General features: G+C 51.8%; 1 non-coding gene across 1 annotated transcript; it reads right to left on the reverse strand.

Annotated features, from left to right (window-relative positions):
- Positions 1–11,247: 11,247 nt before the first annotated feature.
- Positions 11,248–11,352, reverse strand: LOC142875783 (U6 spliceosomal RNA). The gene has a single exon (XR_012923071.1). It is a non-coding gene; the product is annotated as a U6 spliceosomal RNA (small nuclear RNA).
- Between the last annotated feature and the right edge of the window lie 4,741 nt (positions 11,353–16,093).

Here is a 16,093-nt window from a genome sequence, read left to right on the forward strand (position 1 = left end):
GGCCCTGGGTCACCCTCTGACTTCTATGAGAGATGATGTGTGTGCAAGAGCTTCACAAGTGGTAGAGAATTCTGTGGCTGCAAAGCGGTGGGATTACTGTTACATCATTAGCACAGCTGAAGAGAATAGACCCTGGGATCTTGGGACCTCGTGCTCCTCAGCAACAGGAATTCCAGAATTCACATCCTACTCCATCCTTTTCCTCTCTCACTGCATCTGCCACCTCATATGGAAATAAGCCTGCAAATGTCTCCCCTTGAGGAGGTTGTGAGCACTGTGAGGTGACACTGTATTGTCTTAAAGCTTGCGTTCTTTATGCCTGAGCAGGCCCTGATGCAGGGGGAGAGCTCCGGAAACCTTTTCTGTGGTGGATTGAGGGTAAAGGTGCCACTCACTGCTGAGTGTTTGGCCAAGGACGGGCGCTCTGCGCTGTGATCTGGTGTGGGAAGGGGTCAGGGCTCAGGCTGTTGCACCCACAGTCTCTCGCCTGCCTGTCCTTGCCTTCCAGGGCCTCTTGACGAGGCATCTGGACAGAGACTCTGAGGCCTTCCCCCTGTGGACCCACTACAGGGGCCTCTAGAACTCAAGGGCATGACTACAGCCTTCATTCCATGCTCTGACCACTGAGCTGACTTGCCCTGGGTGATGTGAAGTTCTTCCAAAACTTCCCCAGGACATCGGGCATCCAGTGGCCTTCAGTAGGAGCAGGGGCAGGAAGTCCTAGGAGTCAGACTTAATGGGACACTGGCTAAAAGAAGCAGGGGTCCCCCTTTCTCCTGCCATCCAGGGAGAATGGAGAAAGGGCTCCAGTGAGTGTGAATATCTCACCTTAGAGGTCATGGCCCAGTTCCCTGGATGCTAAACCAGGTCCAAGGCTTCATCTGTGTGTGGACCAGACAGCCTGTCCTTGCAGGGAAGGAAGTGTCAAGATTGCTCCTCGGCTGTCTTAGATGGGATGTCTCAGCCAGGCTCTGTCTGTTTAGACCACTCTCCAGCGGAGTGCACCGTGGCCCCAACGTGGTCTCCCAGGGCAGGGTATTCAAATGCCAGGGCCCTGAGGCGCCTCGAGGCAGCGTTGGCTCTACACAGGGCATCTGGCAAAGGGTCAGCCAGAGGTTGAACAGCCACATCTGACTGTCTTGCCCTCGCTCCTGACCAAGAACCTGTGCAGCCAACACCCAAGACAAGTGCTCTTTGAGCCATCAGCTCCCTTTCTGGAGCGGTTTCTCTTGTTCCTGCTTTTGGTCCTGTCTCTCATTCAGTTCCTTTGTTCACTTTTACCCTGGATTTTTGGGCAGATTTCTTCAGCCACTCTCTTGGCCACAGCCTGTGCTTGTCCTCTGGTGCCATCTGCTGCTGGCTGCTCCAGGTGAGCACCTGCCAGCAAAGCCCCGACTGTGGGACCCAGCCCAGCAAGATGTCATTGTCCAGGCTCCCCAAGGAACTGGGGGCCTCAGGCCCCTCCAGAGACCATGCAAGTGCCTGGAGTTTGCTTCTCTTTACCAATCTCAATGGTGCCAAGACGCTTGGGGACAAGGATGATTTAGGGTGCCAGCGAACCTGAGGACAGGGTGGTGAGGCCAGGTGTCTGGGAAAGGTGCTTGGCGTTAGAAATTGGAGTAGTAGCTGGAAGCCTCACTGAGTGTCTTCGGTGCTTCCCTCACCTTGCTTAGGTCGACACAGTCTGCCTGGGTGTCTGTGTCCTGCTCCCCGTTCCTAACTACTGTGGGGTTGCTTCGTTACCCAGCACCCTGGGAACTTACTACCCCAAGTGTGGGCAGCAGTCCAGCATCACCTGGAGCTCATTAGATATGCAGAGTCCTTTGTTGCCACCCACACCTATTGAATCAGAACCCACCTTTTATCAAGATCTCCAGGCCAGGTGCGGTGGCTCACACCTGTAATGCTAGCACTCTGGGAGGCCGAGGCGGGCAGATTGCTCGAGGTCAGGAGTTCGAAACCAGCCTGAGCAAGAGCGAGACCCCGTCTCTACTATAAACAGAAAGAAATTAATTGGCCAACTAATATATATAGAAAAAATTAGCTGGCCATGGTGGTGCATGCCTGTAGTCCCAGCTACTTGGGAGACTGAGGCAGGAGGATTGCTTGAGCCCAGGAGTTTGAGGTTGCTGTGAGCTAGGCTGACTCCACGGCACTCACTCTAGCCTGGGCAACAAAGTGAGACTCTGTCTCAAAAAAAAAAAAAAAAAAAAAAGATCTCCAGGTTAATTGTACACACATTAAAATTTGAGAAGCTCTTCTCTAAGAAACAAATTGCCCTGGAGCCTAGAGTCACTAGGTAAGCAACTGTAGACACTCTAGACTCGGGGGTCTAGAGTAGAGCTTTAGGAATCTGAGTTCTGGAGACATGACTTTAAAATTGTTGTTGCTGAAAAGGTACATTCATTTTGGTTGGTTGTCTCATCTCTGGCTGCATGTGGTCATATTTCTTGTGAAGTCTTTTCATTTCTTCATAAATGTTTGCCCAGTGCATAGTTCGCATAGCTACATTCATAGTCAATGCAATTTTGTATGCTGCTCCATTTCACTTAAAACTGTACCATTAAGTTTTCCATGTTGCTGGGTGTCACTTTTGATAGCTACCTGGGAGTTTAGAAATGGCTCCAGTGAAAGCCAGCACCTCTCAGTGTGTCTCTGGGCCCTCCGCCAGCTGTGTGGGAGGAACCGCCCTTGCAGAGAGGCACCCCGGCCGGAATGGGAGACTCCCTGCAAAGACTGACCGGGAACCGTCGGAGGCTGTAAAACCTTGTCACACCCTCTCATCTGGGCCTAAATCCTGCCTAAGGCTAGTCCTTCCTTTCTAAAGAGTGTTGACTTGTTTTTTCCCATTATAAAAGTAATAATATTCATTCTTGAAAATAGGCAATATGTACGAAAATAAAATGAAGGAAAAGAAAGGAAATCATTGGTAGTTTTACCACTCAAAGATAATTACCGTTTACATTTTGGGGGGGTCATTTTTTTTAGTTTTTATATGCATAATTATATATGCATAAGTCTGCTTTTTTGAAAAACAATTGAGTTCATACTGTGTTTCTGTGGGTACTTGGATATATAAAATATTTTTATTTTATATCTTTTAAGAATTTTCATTCACTCATTTATTCATTAAACAAATATGTCAGACACCATGTTAGCTGTTGGGGATACGGAGGTAAATAGCACAGACATTGTCCCTGTTCTGTGGAATTTAGTCCACTGATGGAGATACCCTGTCTTTAATCATCATCTACTGTGGCACAATGAGCTGTTCCTAGGCCTGCTGCAGATAGTTCTCTGATGAACATCTGTGCCGAGAACTTTTTTTGTATTTGGAATTATTCCTTAGGAGAGATTTCCAAATGTAGAATTAATGGGCTAAAGGGAATAGACATTTTTCAAGGTTCTTGATGTGTGCTGCTTAACTGATTTCCAAAGGGGCTGGGACAATTTGCTCTCCTCAAATAGTGCCTGTTTGTTGTGCGCTGGCCGCTGTTGGGATTTACCATTAACAAAGGACCTCAGCTTGACTTGCCTGGATGGGAGGACGTCTCATCTCTGCCTCCAGGCTCCACCAGGCACAGCGGGCACTGACCTATCCGAGGCCAGCCTGACTCTGTCCGTCTGTGAAACCTTCAGGGCTCTATGTGGCCTTTAGGATTGCAAGACCATATAACGCATCATCCAAACAGGGATACTTGAGCATGGAGGGGGGAACTATTAGTAATCACACTGGGACAGCGGGCAAAGCCACTCTAGGAAACTGGAACATGAGGTCATCCTAGTATAGATAAATCCAATGCCTTTCACATAGCTGGAATTCAACATTCTCCACATCCAGCCCCAACTCTCCTTTCTAGCCTTGTTGTAGCCAGACCACATCACACGGCCCCATCACAGCTGGCCTGGGCCTCGCCTGGGCCTCACTGTCTCCTACATTCGCTCCTGCCCTCCCCTCCCCGCCCGCCCAGGCTGTAACACCTCCTTCCCCATCTGCGCAGGTCCCAGTCCTACCCTTCCTTCCAACACAAAGGTAATGGCACCATACGTCACCGCACTCATCCAGCAAACAGGCATCGTGTGTCAGGCACAGGCAGAGCAAGACTGAAAAAATTCCACCTCTCAGAAATTGGATTTGTGGGTGCAACTGTAGTAACTGCTCCTAAAGATGGACACACGGTGATGCAGCGGAGAGTCTGCCCTGTTAGGGTTTTGAATAGACACGCCCACGACCCCACAAGGTACCCCGAGGGGCGTCCACCCCTGCAGAACCTCTCCCATGCCCCTGGCCAGAGCAGGCACCCAGCAAACGTTTGCTGCCTGAAGAATTGATATTAAAGACACTTATTTGCTCTGAAGAGGATTTTCTAACAACCAGTTCTGGGTTCTCCATGAATCTGAGGTCAAAGGGGAGCTTGGATTCCCACTGCCATCAGAGAACACCCCAGGCCCCACAGCCACGACGCTGCTGCTGGGGGTACCGAGGCCCCCGATTCACTGCTGTGCTGCTTCTCTTGAGGTTAAGTGACTCATCCCAGGTCACACAGCTAGGTAGGACTGAGCCACTGAAGATGTCAGTGACACAGGAAAGGCTTGGAATTTAATGACTGCATAAACCCCAAGGGAGTCACTGGAGTGGAGGGAATCAGGACGAGGGAGGTGCCACTGTTAGCTGGAGTGACCAGAGCAGAACAAGAAACCCGCACAGGCCTCTGTCGTCCCCAGACGCCACCCACTCTCTTCTGCTCAAGAGTGTCTCTACCGCATCTTCCGTTTTCCCCGCTGCACTCTGTACAAACTCCTCCAAAGCCTTGCCTCACCCTGAAGCGTCCGGTTCCGCTGCCCCCACGCTCCTCTGTGCTCATCAGTCCATCCACAAGGCTCTTGCCAAGGCTGGCAGCGACCTGCGAGTCCCATCGCAGGCCCCAAACCTGTCTGGTGTGGTCGCCAGCAGTGTCGGGCAGGTGCCGCTCTCTTCTTGAGACGCTTTCTGCGTGTGGCTTTTTCAGGGCACCATACCCAAGGCTCTCCCTGCCTCACTCCTGCTCTGTCTCCCTCCCTGGACTCTTGTCACCCTGGCCTTGGAACATAGGGCGTCCCCAGGGTGCCATGGAGGTGCTCTCGTTCCCTAGGTGAGCTTACCCCATCTTCTGGCAGTGAACACCATCAACACCAAATGTCCCCAGCGTGCGGCCTCCCTGACCTCCGGCTCCAGGCTCCCTGACCTCCGGCTCCGCAAAGCACACCTGGGCATCCAGGTGTGCTTTGCGTTTACTGGAATCCAGTCGGCATCGCAAACTTGGCACGTTCAGTAGCAAACTCTGATGTGCCTCCCCCACCTCCTTCTTCCTCAGTGTCCCCCTTTCAGGAAAGGCAAGCCCTGCTTTTCATGTGCTTGGGCCACAGTCTTTGGGATCGACCTCCTGTTCACAGCCCGCATCCCATCCATCAGTGAGTTCTGTAAGCCCTGCCTTCAATGTGCTCAGAGCCACCACTTCTCGCTCCCCCACCCCCGGCGCTGCCCCTGGTCCAAGCCACCATCGTCTCTGCTGAGATCATGGCAGCGGCCTCCTCTCTTCCCTCACTCAGCCAGAGCCATCCCTTGAAACCAAAATCAGACTCTGCCACACCTCTGTTCAGAACCCTCCAGTGGCTTTCTGTCATGCTCAGGGCAAATTTCACAGTCACAGCTTGCACCTGTGTCCCCAAACCTTCCACCCCTCTCTGGCCTCACTTCCTGCTACCCTTCCCTCACCCAGTCCCCTTTGGCAGCTGGTTTCTCTGCAGTCTCCTGCCTCACTCTTGCGGCTTGGAATGCTACCCTGGTAGCAGCTTTCTCTGTCCCTTGCTCCCTTCACCTTAAGCGACCCTTTAGCAGAAGACTGCTTCCTCAACTGAAGACTGCTTCCTGTGAAAATAAAACCCTCCTGCCTCTCCGGCCCCTCCCCAGCAGCCTCTGCCCTGCCGCACAGTGGCTCACTCCGTCCTTAGCATGTCGCCCGTGAAGGCAGGGACTGTGCCTGTCGTCTTTACTGCTCAGCTCTCAGCAGAGTGCTGCCCACCGGCGGTACAGAGGAAACAGCTGTAGTGTAAATGAACTTAAAACTTTTACAGTTGATCAGCAGAGAACCATGCTCAGTCTCTTACGGATGGAGATCGGCATCTGGTTTGGTAGGGTTTGGTCCCTGGTTCGACAGCCGTCGTTTCCGGACAGCAGGACTTTGGGCAGCTCACTTGCATCTTGCTTTCCGGCTCCTCACCTGTAGTAGTTCTGGCTGCCATGTATGAGGGTCCCAAACTCCGTGCTAGATCCTCGCCATGTGTTGCCTCCCCTTAACCCTCAGATTAGGTAGATGAAAAGACTGAGGCTCATAGACATGAAATAATTTGTCCACATTTTCAATAGGAGCCGCACTCGAAACTTGATCAGCTACATTCCGAAGTCCATGGCTTGGACTATTGTATCATGAAGACGCCCGGCCAGATGACCTCCCAGTGGCCTGCCAGCTCTCAGCTAGAGTGTTTGAATTTGTGGGCAGTGACAGGCGCCAGGCAGGCATGGTCAGGTTCCAGGTACAGAGAACAGTGTGGCTGGATTGGCCTGGACTCCCCAAAACCCAGAAGCTGGGGCAGAGGCTTATGGGTTTTCCCTTGACTGGGGCGTGGGGTTCCCAGGGCACAGAATGAGGGACACGAGGAGTGAGCCAGGGAAGGAGGGAGGGCCAAACTGAAGATGTGTTACTGAGCTGGCCGCTCTAAGAGGGAGCTGGTTTTGCAATCTCTGGGATAACCATCGCAGGACATTCGGTCTGGAAGGAGAAAGCGATAAGAACGTATCCACTGGCTCTTGTATTCCACTTGGCATGGTTTGCCCTGTGGGGTGTTGACAGCCCACACAGTGCTCCGGGGATGCTCGCACACCCTGAGCACACTGGCGTGAACAGCGCGGCTCCCGTGGAGGCGAGAAGGGTGCGAAGGGATGAGGTGAGGCGCCGTCAGCTGGCACCTGTGTGCAGTCGCCTGCTCCTCTCAGCCCTGGGGACCCAGAGAACAGGAAGTCAGGTACCAGCAGCATTTGACGCAGGGTGGGAGCGAGGGGCGGGATGGGAGATGTTATGGGTTGGATTGTGTCCCCCAAGTTAGCATGTGGAAGTCCCAATCCCCAATATTTCAACATGCGACTTTATTGGGAACTGGGCTCATTGCAGACGTAATCGGATAGGATGAGGTCATACTGGAGTGTAGTCGGCCCTAATCCAGTATGACTGGTGTCCTTATGAAGAGAGGAAGGTTGGACACAGGAGCACACACACGGAGAAGCCGTGTGAGGATGACGGCAGATCAGGGTGATGCCTCTACAAGCCAAGGAACTTGGAAGCAAACCACTAGAAGCCAGCAGAGAGCATGGAACAGGACCCCGCACAGCCCTGGGAAGGAACCAGCCCTGCCCACACCTTGGTCTTGGACTTCCAGTCTCTAGAACTGTGAGACAATAAATTTCCGCGGTTTAAGCCATCCATTTTGTGAGACTTCACTACTGCAGCCCTGGAAAACTACCAGCGGAGGTGGGGCCTGGCCATGTGAGGGGTGGTGTCAGCCAGGCGCTCAGCTGCTGGAGAAAGGCCCCAACTCAATGGGTCATGGCAAAATGGGGGCATTTACGCACTCATGTAATGGGGCTGTCCAAAGGAAGCTCTTTGACTTTGGGCTGGATTCAGGGGTTCAAATGAGGACATTAGGCTCTCTGTCCTTGCCCCTTTGTCCTTGTGAGACTGAATATTTGTGTCCCCTCAAAATTCATACATTGAAGCCCTAACCTCCAATGTGATAGCATTTGGAGGTGGAGCCTTTAAGAGGCGATTTTGTTTAAATGAAGCTTAAATGGTGGGGGTGTCTTCATGAAGAGACCAAAGATTTTGCTCGTGCTTTCTCTGCCATGTGAAGCTACAAGAAGAAGGCAGCCATCTGCCAGCTGGGAAGAGAACCCTCTCCTGAAACAAACCACCGACACCCCAGATTGTAGGACTTTAGCCTCCAGAACTGTGTGAAATAAATTCCTGTTGTTTATAAGCTCCCCAGTTTAAGGTGTTTTGTTACAGCAGCCAGAACCAACTAAGACAGTCAGACCCTAGAGTCTGGAGCTCTGGAGAGAGCTTTGGCCAAGACCCAGCCCAGCCGTGCTGAGAGGCAGGGCTGGCCACGGCTGGCTGGGGTATGGGCTGGCCAGGAGCTGGGCAGTGGGCCAGAGGGAGTCCAGTTCCCCAGGCTGAATCTGGTGATAGGACACTGAGGTCACCAAACAAACTGGGGTCCTGAGACAGGGGGTGGGGCAGTGTCCAGCAAGGAGGCCTTGCTAGGCAGGGTGGGGTAGCAGGCAGGGGTGCTATTTCTCTAGACCTGAGACCAGAGACGACACCAGGTAAGTTGCCCTTCACCTGTGTTCTGCCACCTTACTACTTTAGAAAATGAAGGCCAGCTTCAAGGTCAAGCTTCTCGGCTGGAAGTTGGGAGTCGTGAGTTGTTACCGTGTTTACCACCCTGCGTGGTTATGATGACTGAGAAAATGCTGAAAAGACCTGGAAGTTCCCCTAAAAGAAACCTTTGATTCTTATATCCCTGCTAGGAGACCATCTGGGGTGGAGGAATGAGCAGGGCTGTTCTGTCTTAAAATGGGTCATGGTGGCTGGGTCATGGTGGCCTGGACAGGCATTCTGTAGTGACAAGGCCCCTCTCCGCAGATTATCACTTCAGGGCTGGGATGCATCTCACGACTGCTGCGAACGTGCAGACATAGACCATTCTGGAGCTCCCGGGTCCCGAGCAGATACCGGGGAAGGGGCTGCAGTGCACAGTAAGGTGCTCTCTTAGCCAGCGGCAGCCAGGCACTTCCCACCCTAGCAGCCAGCCCGAACCTGCTGGGGAACTTGTCAAGGGCCGCAGAGCCCGAGGGTGCTTGGGAGTGTGGCTGTGTAATCACGGCCTTAAGGTTTCTTGCTGTTTAAATGTCACCACTTACTTGAAACCAATTCCTGTTGGAAAACAGTTTATCAGTGTGATTGGGTGCCAGTACAAAGCTCTGTTAAATACATATACTTCCATTCATAATGCTGCTAGTGGGGCATTCAATTAGCCATTCTTCTGACCGCCTAGGAAACCGCACTGACACAGGTCATGGATTCAGAACAAAGAACTCCAAGTCACTGATGAGAAGCCTGCGATAGCCATATCTCCCTCGCCAGGCAGTGAGCTTTGTGGTGGCCAGCAGCCTGTGCCGCCTCCTAAATGGGCCTTGCAGCCCCCTGTGGGTTTTAGGACTCTATGGTGTGGGTGGTGGATTTACAAAGTATTTCCCAAAGAGAAGGCCTCCTTTAAATACCTTTTGTTTTACAAATGGACCCACCTCTTCTACCCATGTACCTGTAGTGGGTAGATTTGTGCCTCACCTGGGCAGCTGCGAACACCTTCCCCCCAGGTTCCTGGGCACTGTCGGCACATGCCACCATGGGTGGGGGGCCTCAGCCACGTCCTGGTGGAGGAAACACTGAGGTCGCTCGTCAGTGTATTTAACTCTTCACAGGCAATGGTCTGTCCCACCCTGCACGGCATGTAGCTTTCACACAGTGTAGAAGAGTGCCATAGGGGATGAGAGAGGTTACAGGGCGAGATATGAAGGGTGATACCCCCTGGACACAGAGTTAGACTCCCCAGTCCTTAATTCTTCTCCCTGCAGCCAGCATCCTGCCTGCCTGGCAAACTGCTCCGTCCCACCACCTTGACACTTGGCCCTGCAGAAACTGGACACATGACCTACCTCTTCATCTCTCTGGAGGAACAAACAAGAAACAATATTCTCTTCGTAATTAAAGCTTCCTCCTTTTCCTGAGCTGACATTTCCACTGGGCCTCCCACTAAACTGCAGGGTGTGGAGTCACTTGTGGTCAAGTGTCAGGATGGGCCCCATTCAGGCCTCCCTAAGTCTTTCACCTTTGGCTGTAAAGGGGCCGTGTGAACTAGTGGGAAGGGCTTAGGCTTTGCAGTTGGACAGACCTGAATTCTTTTTTTTTTTTTTTTTAATTTCAAAGTATTAAAGGGTACACATGTTTTTGTTACATGGATACTTTGTGTAATGCTTAAGTCAGGGTTTTGGCATGCCCATGACCAGAATAGTGCTCATTGTACCCATAGGCATTGTACACATACTCACCCCCTTCCCCACTCCCCTTCTTGTTTCTCATGTCCTGTTGTTGGGCCGCAGAAATGTACAGCCCGTGTGGGGGAGAGACGGCCGCTCGAAAAGACTCAGAGTCCAGAGACTTGATGCAATAGCATGAGGATTTATTTACCAGCGCGCGCGGGGGCAAGCGAGCTAAGGAAGCTGCCGCCCCGACCTTTTTTCCTTAGGATTTTTATAGACAGAAACCACACGCAGGTGGCTAGGGGTCACAGGGTGGGGGGAAAGTTTCATGGGCTTCGACCTTGCACAAACATGTACCAGATGAGCTCATGTCTAATTTCTAATCTTGGTCAGTAGTGTCCAAGGACTAAAGGCTGGGGAGTTACAGAGTGGCGCCGCGGGGGAGGGAGTAGGGTTGAGCGAGCAGCGCCAGCGAGGGGAGGGAGTAGGGTTGAGCGAGCGGAATTTACAGAAGCAGAGCGGTGGGTTAGATTTTTTTTCTCCACACTGTACATGACTTTGTGCTCACATGTACCTACCGTGTAGCTCCCACTTGTTAGTAAGAGCATATGGTATTTGGTTTTCCATTCCTGAGATACTGCACTTAGGATAATGGTCTCTAGTTCTGTCCAAGTTGCTGCAAAAGACATTATTTCATTCTTTTTTATGGCTCAGTAGTATTCCGTGGTGTGTGTGTGTTTATGTATACACACTGCCAGCACTAACGGATAGTACCTCGTTTAACCCTCTCAGTATGTACACACACACATACCACATTTTCTTTATCCACTCATGAATTGATGGACACTCAGGCTGACTCCACATCTTTACAGTGTGGATTGTGCTGCAATAAACATTTAAATGCAGATGTCTTTTTTTAATAAAATGACTTCTTTTCCTTTGGGTAGATACCCAGTACTGGGACTGCTGGATTGAATGGTAGGTCTACATTTATTTCCTTGGAGGCTCTCCATACTGTTTTCCATGGAGGTTGTACTAATTTGCAGTCCCACCAATAGTGTATAAATCTTCCTTTCTCTCTGCATTCACACCAGCATCTAGTGGCCCTTCTGAAAAATAAGGAACGCTTCATGAATCTGCATGTCATCCTTGCTCAGAGGGCCATGCTAGTCTCCATATCATGCCAAGGTTAGCATATGTGCTGTCTAGATGAGCACAGACAGACCAGAATTCTTATGACGTCCGTCTCTTGATTTTTCAGTCTCAGTTTCTCTATTTGTAAAATGGGGATAATGAGACAGCAAATTAGGACTAGACAGATCACCTTTGTGGGCTGGTTCAGGACAAAAGGAGCGCTCATTTAGGTTCCTAGAATCCAAGGAAGGGTGAGACAATGAAACTGTGGGAAGGGAAAGGTGGGGAAGAAACCAGGGCTCCCAGGTCACAAGGAACTTTCCTTGCTTTGGACACATTTTCATCAAAGGCTGGCCAGTGTCCCCGGAAGGGAGGTATTGCCACACACCATCCTACAGTTGGACTCTTTATAATTTCCACCACTGAGGAAGAGCTGACTTCCTTCCTTGGTTCCAGTTTTAAATGTCCTGGGAAAGGCTCTGACCGACCCAGTTTGTTTCAGACGCTGGGTTAGTCCACTGGGGCAGAGGAGAGATGGGGTCCCGGAAGGACATGGCAACCCCTCTTTGGCAAGTGGCCCAAGGATGTGATAAGGGAAGGGGTTGTTCCCAAGAGGAGGTTGAGATTTGGCAAAAATACCACAGAGAGCTACGGGAGAGCTGCGAGGGTAAACGAGGCGGCGTCAGTCAGCGCCGGCAGTCTATCTGCAGGGCACGTGGGAGCGGCTTGTCTGCGCCTGACAGTGGCAATAATCACGTCTAGTGCGCCGGCATTTATCCGTCAGGAAACAGAAACCACTCCTGCCATTTCCACGGAGCATTTAACGTAAAAGCTTGCTACCTCAGTGTCAAGTTGTTGATAGGTAACTGCAAAAAGCGAAGAGAGAACACTAAGGCGTTATGGAGAAGCAACTGTAAGACACAGCTCGTGTGCCAAGGCTGGGAACAAAGGTGGGAGGTCGGAACTTTTAAAATTGGGAGGCTTAGAGGCCAGGCTGATGTCTCCGGGGAGCACAGCGAGGCTGGCTGGGAGCTGCCGGGAAAGCTGCAAGCTGGTTTCTCCCCTGCGGTGGGTGGAACCGAATGGCCAGGTGATCTCCCCTGGAAGAGGCAGCAGACAAAAAGGGGTGAGCCCCACCCCCACTGCAGCTCCCTCCGGTGCCCCAGATTGGCAGACTCTTCCAGGGCACAGCGCGCTGGCCACACAGAAATGGGGTTTGCAGAGTGCTGGCCCCCATGTCATGAAGCAGAATACAGAAAGGACCGCTGGGGCTGGAGGACAATGGCTTACCTGCGGCAGGGCACAGCTCAGAGAAGACCTTGTCTGAGCACTGGGCCCAAGGCCAGGGAGCCGGTGTGTGCCGCTGCCGTACACTGAAGCCTCTGACCTGTGGCCTCCGCCTGCGCCTCCCACGTCAGGGTTGCTGAAGACACATGGCAGCTGGGCCGTTAGACTCAGGGCCGGGGAAGCGGGATGCTTTGCTTTCTTGATAAGCGCATCTCACACCTGGGGTGGGCATCTGAGCTCCACGTGGCAGTCTCAGGCATCCAACATATTTCCTTGGGATGTGGGAGCACTCTGGAGTTTCTGGAGACTTCTGGTGACTTCGGGAGAGGAAATGTATTTGTCACCTGAGCACTATCCATCTCACCTTAACCTTGAGAGGTGCTCCAACCGTGCGGGCAGCGCCTGTTAGGGCCAGAGGCTTCTGGGACGGGCCATCCTTCCCTGTGTGGCTGCCGTGTGCTACGCAAGCTCGCTCCTTCGGACACGGACAGCGGCTGGGCCTTCGGGCTTCCTTGGGACTGTGTCTTTGAACTGACACCGGCTCTTGAGCTGTCCAGTGTGGCAGCCACTGGCCACATGTGGCCACTGAGCTCTTGAAATGTGGCTCGTCCAAACTGAAGTGTGCTAAATGTAAATCACACACTGAATTTCAAAGACAATCCCCCAAAAGAATGTGAAGTATCTCATTAATAATTTTTATACTGATTATATGTTGAAATAGTAATATTTTAGATATATTGGGTTAAATGAAGTATGAACATTGATATCACCTTTTTCTTTTTACTTAAAAAAATAGACTTTATTTTTTAGAGAAGCTTTAGATTCACAGCAAAACTGAGTGGCACGTACAGAGCTGCCCCATACGCGCCAGTCCCCAACATGCGCGGCCTCCCCATGTCAACGTCCCCCGCTGGAGGGGGACATTTTCTTAAATTGGTGAGCCTACATTGACAGATCATATCACCCCAAGCCTATAGTTTACATCAGGGTTCACTCTTGGTGTTCTGCATTCTAGGGGTTTTGACAAACGTATAATGACAGGAATCTGCCATTACAGTATCACACAGAGTCGTTTCAATGCCCAAAACGTCCTCCGTGCTCTGCCTGTCCATCCCTCCCTCCCTACAACTGCTGACAGCCACTGACACTTTAGTGTCTCTTGCCTTTGCCTTTCCAGAGTGTCGTGTAGCTGGGGTCACGCAGTGTGCAGCCTTTTCAGATTGGTTTCTTCACAAGTTTCCTCCATGTTTTTTCATGGTTTGATAGCTCACTTCTTCTAAGCGCTGAATGGTATTCCATTCTCTGGATGTGCCATGGTTTATTTACGCATTCGCTTACTGAAGGACATCCTGGTTGCTTCCAAGTTTTGGCGATTACGAATATAGCTGCTATAAACGTCCGTGCACAGGATTTTGTGTGGGCATAGCTTTCAAGTCCTTTGGGCAAATATCAAGGAGTGCCCTTGCTGGATCATATGGTACGAGTCTGTTGAGTTTTGTGAGCCACTGCCAAACTGCAGCTGAGTCCTGGTTCCCTCTTCTTTGCAGGGTGGCCACATAGGGAAGCTGGCTCCTGCTGAATCAGGAAGATTATCCGCCCTGGTAGGACTCTGCCACGTCACGGGCGGGAACTCCAGCCCCTGACCATGCCAGAGCAGGGCTGCTGCTCCCCACCCACCCTGCTGAGCTGGAAGAGCAGGGCAGACGGCCCGCGTTCTGCCACACTGTACCACGATTGGATCCCAAGTTCTGATCCCACCAGGTGAGGGGCTCTGCTCCCTGATCATGTAAGCCTAAGGTCTGGGCTCGGTCTCCTGGAGTCTGACATCAGCCCTGCTCGGTCCCTGGGCACTGCCCTGGAATGGGTCAACACGCTTGTTCCTGAGCTTATCTCTGTAGGTTTCCCCCAATGAACCTTAATCCAGCAGGCAGTGTGTGGGGTGCCAAGCCATTTTCCCGTGTTTGCTCAAGGAGTCTGGGGCCCCGCAGCCAGGTCCACAGCCTTTGCTTCAGTTTGCGAAAGGCAGGCTGCTCTCACTCCCCAGCACGGTCCTGATGAATGCAGATGTTTGCATTCACTTGCAACGCGACAGATGGCAGGGTGACAGGGCTGCACAGGGCACCTTGATGGAGCTGCATTGTCCTAGTCCTTCTCTCGGGGCCAGGTCCCCTCCCCACGATGCCCTCTCCAGGTCCGCCTAGCCCCGAAGCTATGAGGGCCCTGTGTCCAGAAGGGGTGGCTGGGCGTCACAGAAACCCTGCCAGGTGATGGCAGCTGTCTTCTTGTCGTTCAATGGAGTCCGTGTCACCTACTCACTGAGAACAGTTTGGACATCACTAACTCTGAGCCCCATTTTCCACATTGGTAAAATGGAGGGTTTGGACCAGAATATTTTCAGAAAAGTGTGCTCTTCTAAGAGTCTGTGATTTCTTTATCTTTGTGACAAACAGAGTGATTTTGAAGCAGAAGCCCTCACCAGCAGAACCAGCATCAGGACCAACAAGCACAGTACATGGTGGGGGTTACGTGATTTTTGTTAAATTAATAGTCTTGTTTTCATGAAAACTGTCCCGATTCTTCTGGTCCTGCACACGCAGGCCAGAGCTTGATCCCACGGCTCCGTTAGTTACTTTATTCATCTAAGTTAACGTTAGCCTTGTCCGAGCCATGCAATTAGCCATGCCAGAGCTGTGCTATTAAATGCCAGACAACAGCCTCATTGCTCTCAATTACTGCTGAGCGCTATGGGCACATGGTCCTAGATAACAAGCCATAAATGTCCAAAATGTTGAGAAAAAATGTGGGATGACTGAGGTCAGAGACCCAGGTCACAGCATTGCCAGCCTGCCACCAGGCGTGCACCCGCGCTGGGCCTGGGTCCAGCCTTGCGTTCCCCGACGCCGCCCTGTCTCCCAGGGTCAGGCTTGAGCCGTCCCAGGCAGCCTCTCTGTGGGCCCAAGTCTCCTCCTCCCTCTGCCTCCACTGGACTGGGGAGTGTCAATGGGTCTGAGCCTGCGGGGAAATGACAAACCCAGAGCACATGAGCATTCCTCCTCGGGGAGAGTTTATCCCATATTTAATGACGGTGCCTCTCAGCTTTGCATCTTCGAAGTCATCTTCATTCTTTCTTCATCTCTAGGCTCTGTCACATAGCCTATAAACTCAGTGAAGTACCATGTTAGGAAAATCCTTCCCATGGCTTTGCCAACGCCTCGTTTGGACCTTCTTCCCAGCAGAGCTGAGTCCTGGCCAGCACTCTTCACTTCCTCCCTGCTTCTCAACTGACAGGCAGTTAGACAACCACCGCCGCTGACATTGCCTCCGTAAGACCGTGAATAGCATGGTCATTGCCACATGGTCTGGGTCTTTGCCCTACTTGATCTTTGCAACATTTCATTTTTGACATTATGTCCCCGGAATTCCCTCTTCCATCAGTTTCTGTGACACGGCACTTGGTTTTCCTGACTCTGGCTGCTCTTCCCAGATGCCTCCATCGCTCATATGTCAGGCTTTTCCTGGCTCTGTCTTGTTTTGTGT

Source organism: Microcebus murinus, chromosome 14, assembly GCF_040939455.1.
Source record: "Microcebus murinus isolate Inina chromosome 14, M.murinus_Inina_mat1.0, whole genome shotgun sequence".
In the NCBI taxonomy this organism is placed as follows: Eukaryota; Metazoa; Chordata; class Mammalia; order Primates; family Cheirogaleidae; genus Microcebus; species Microcebus murinus.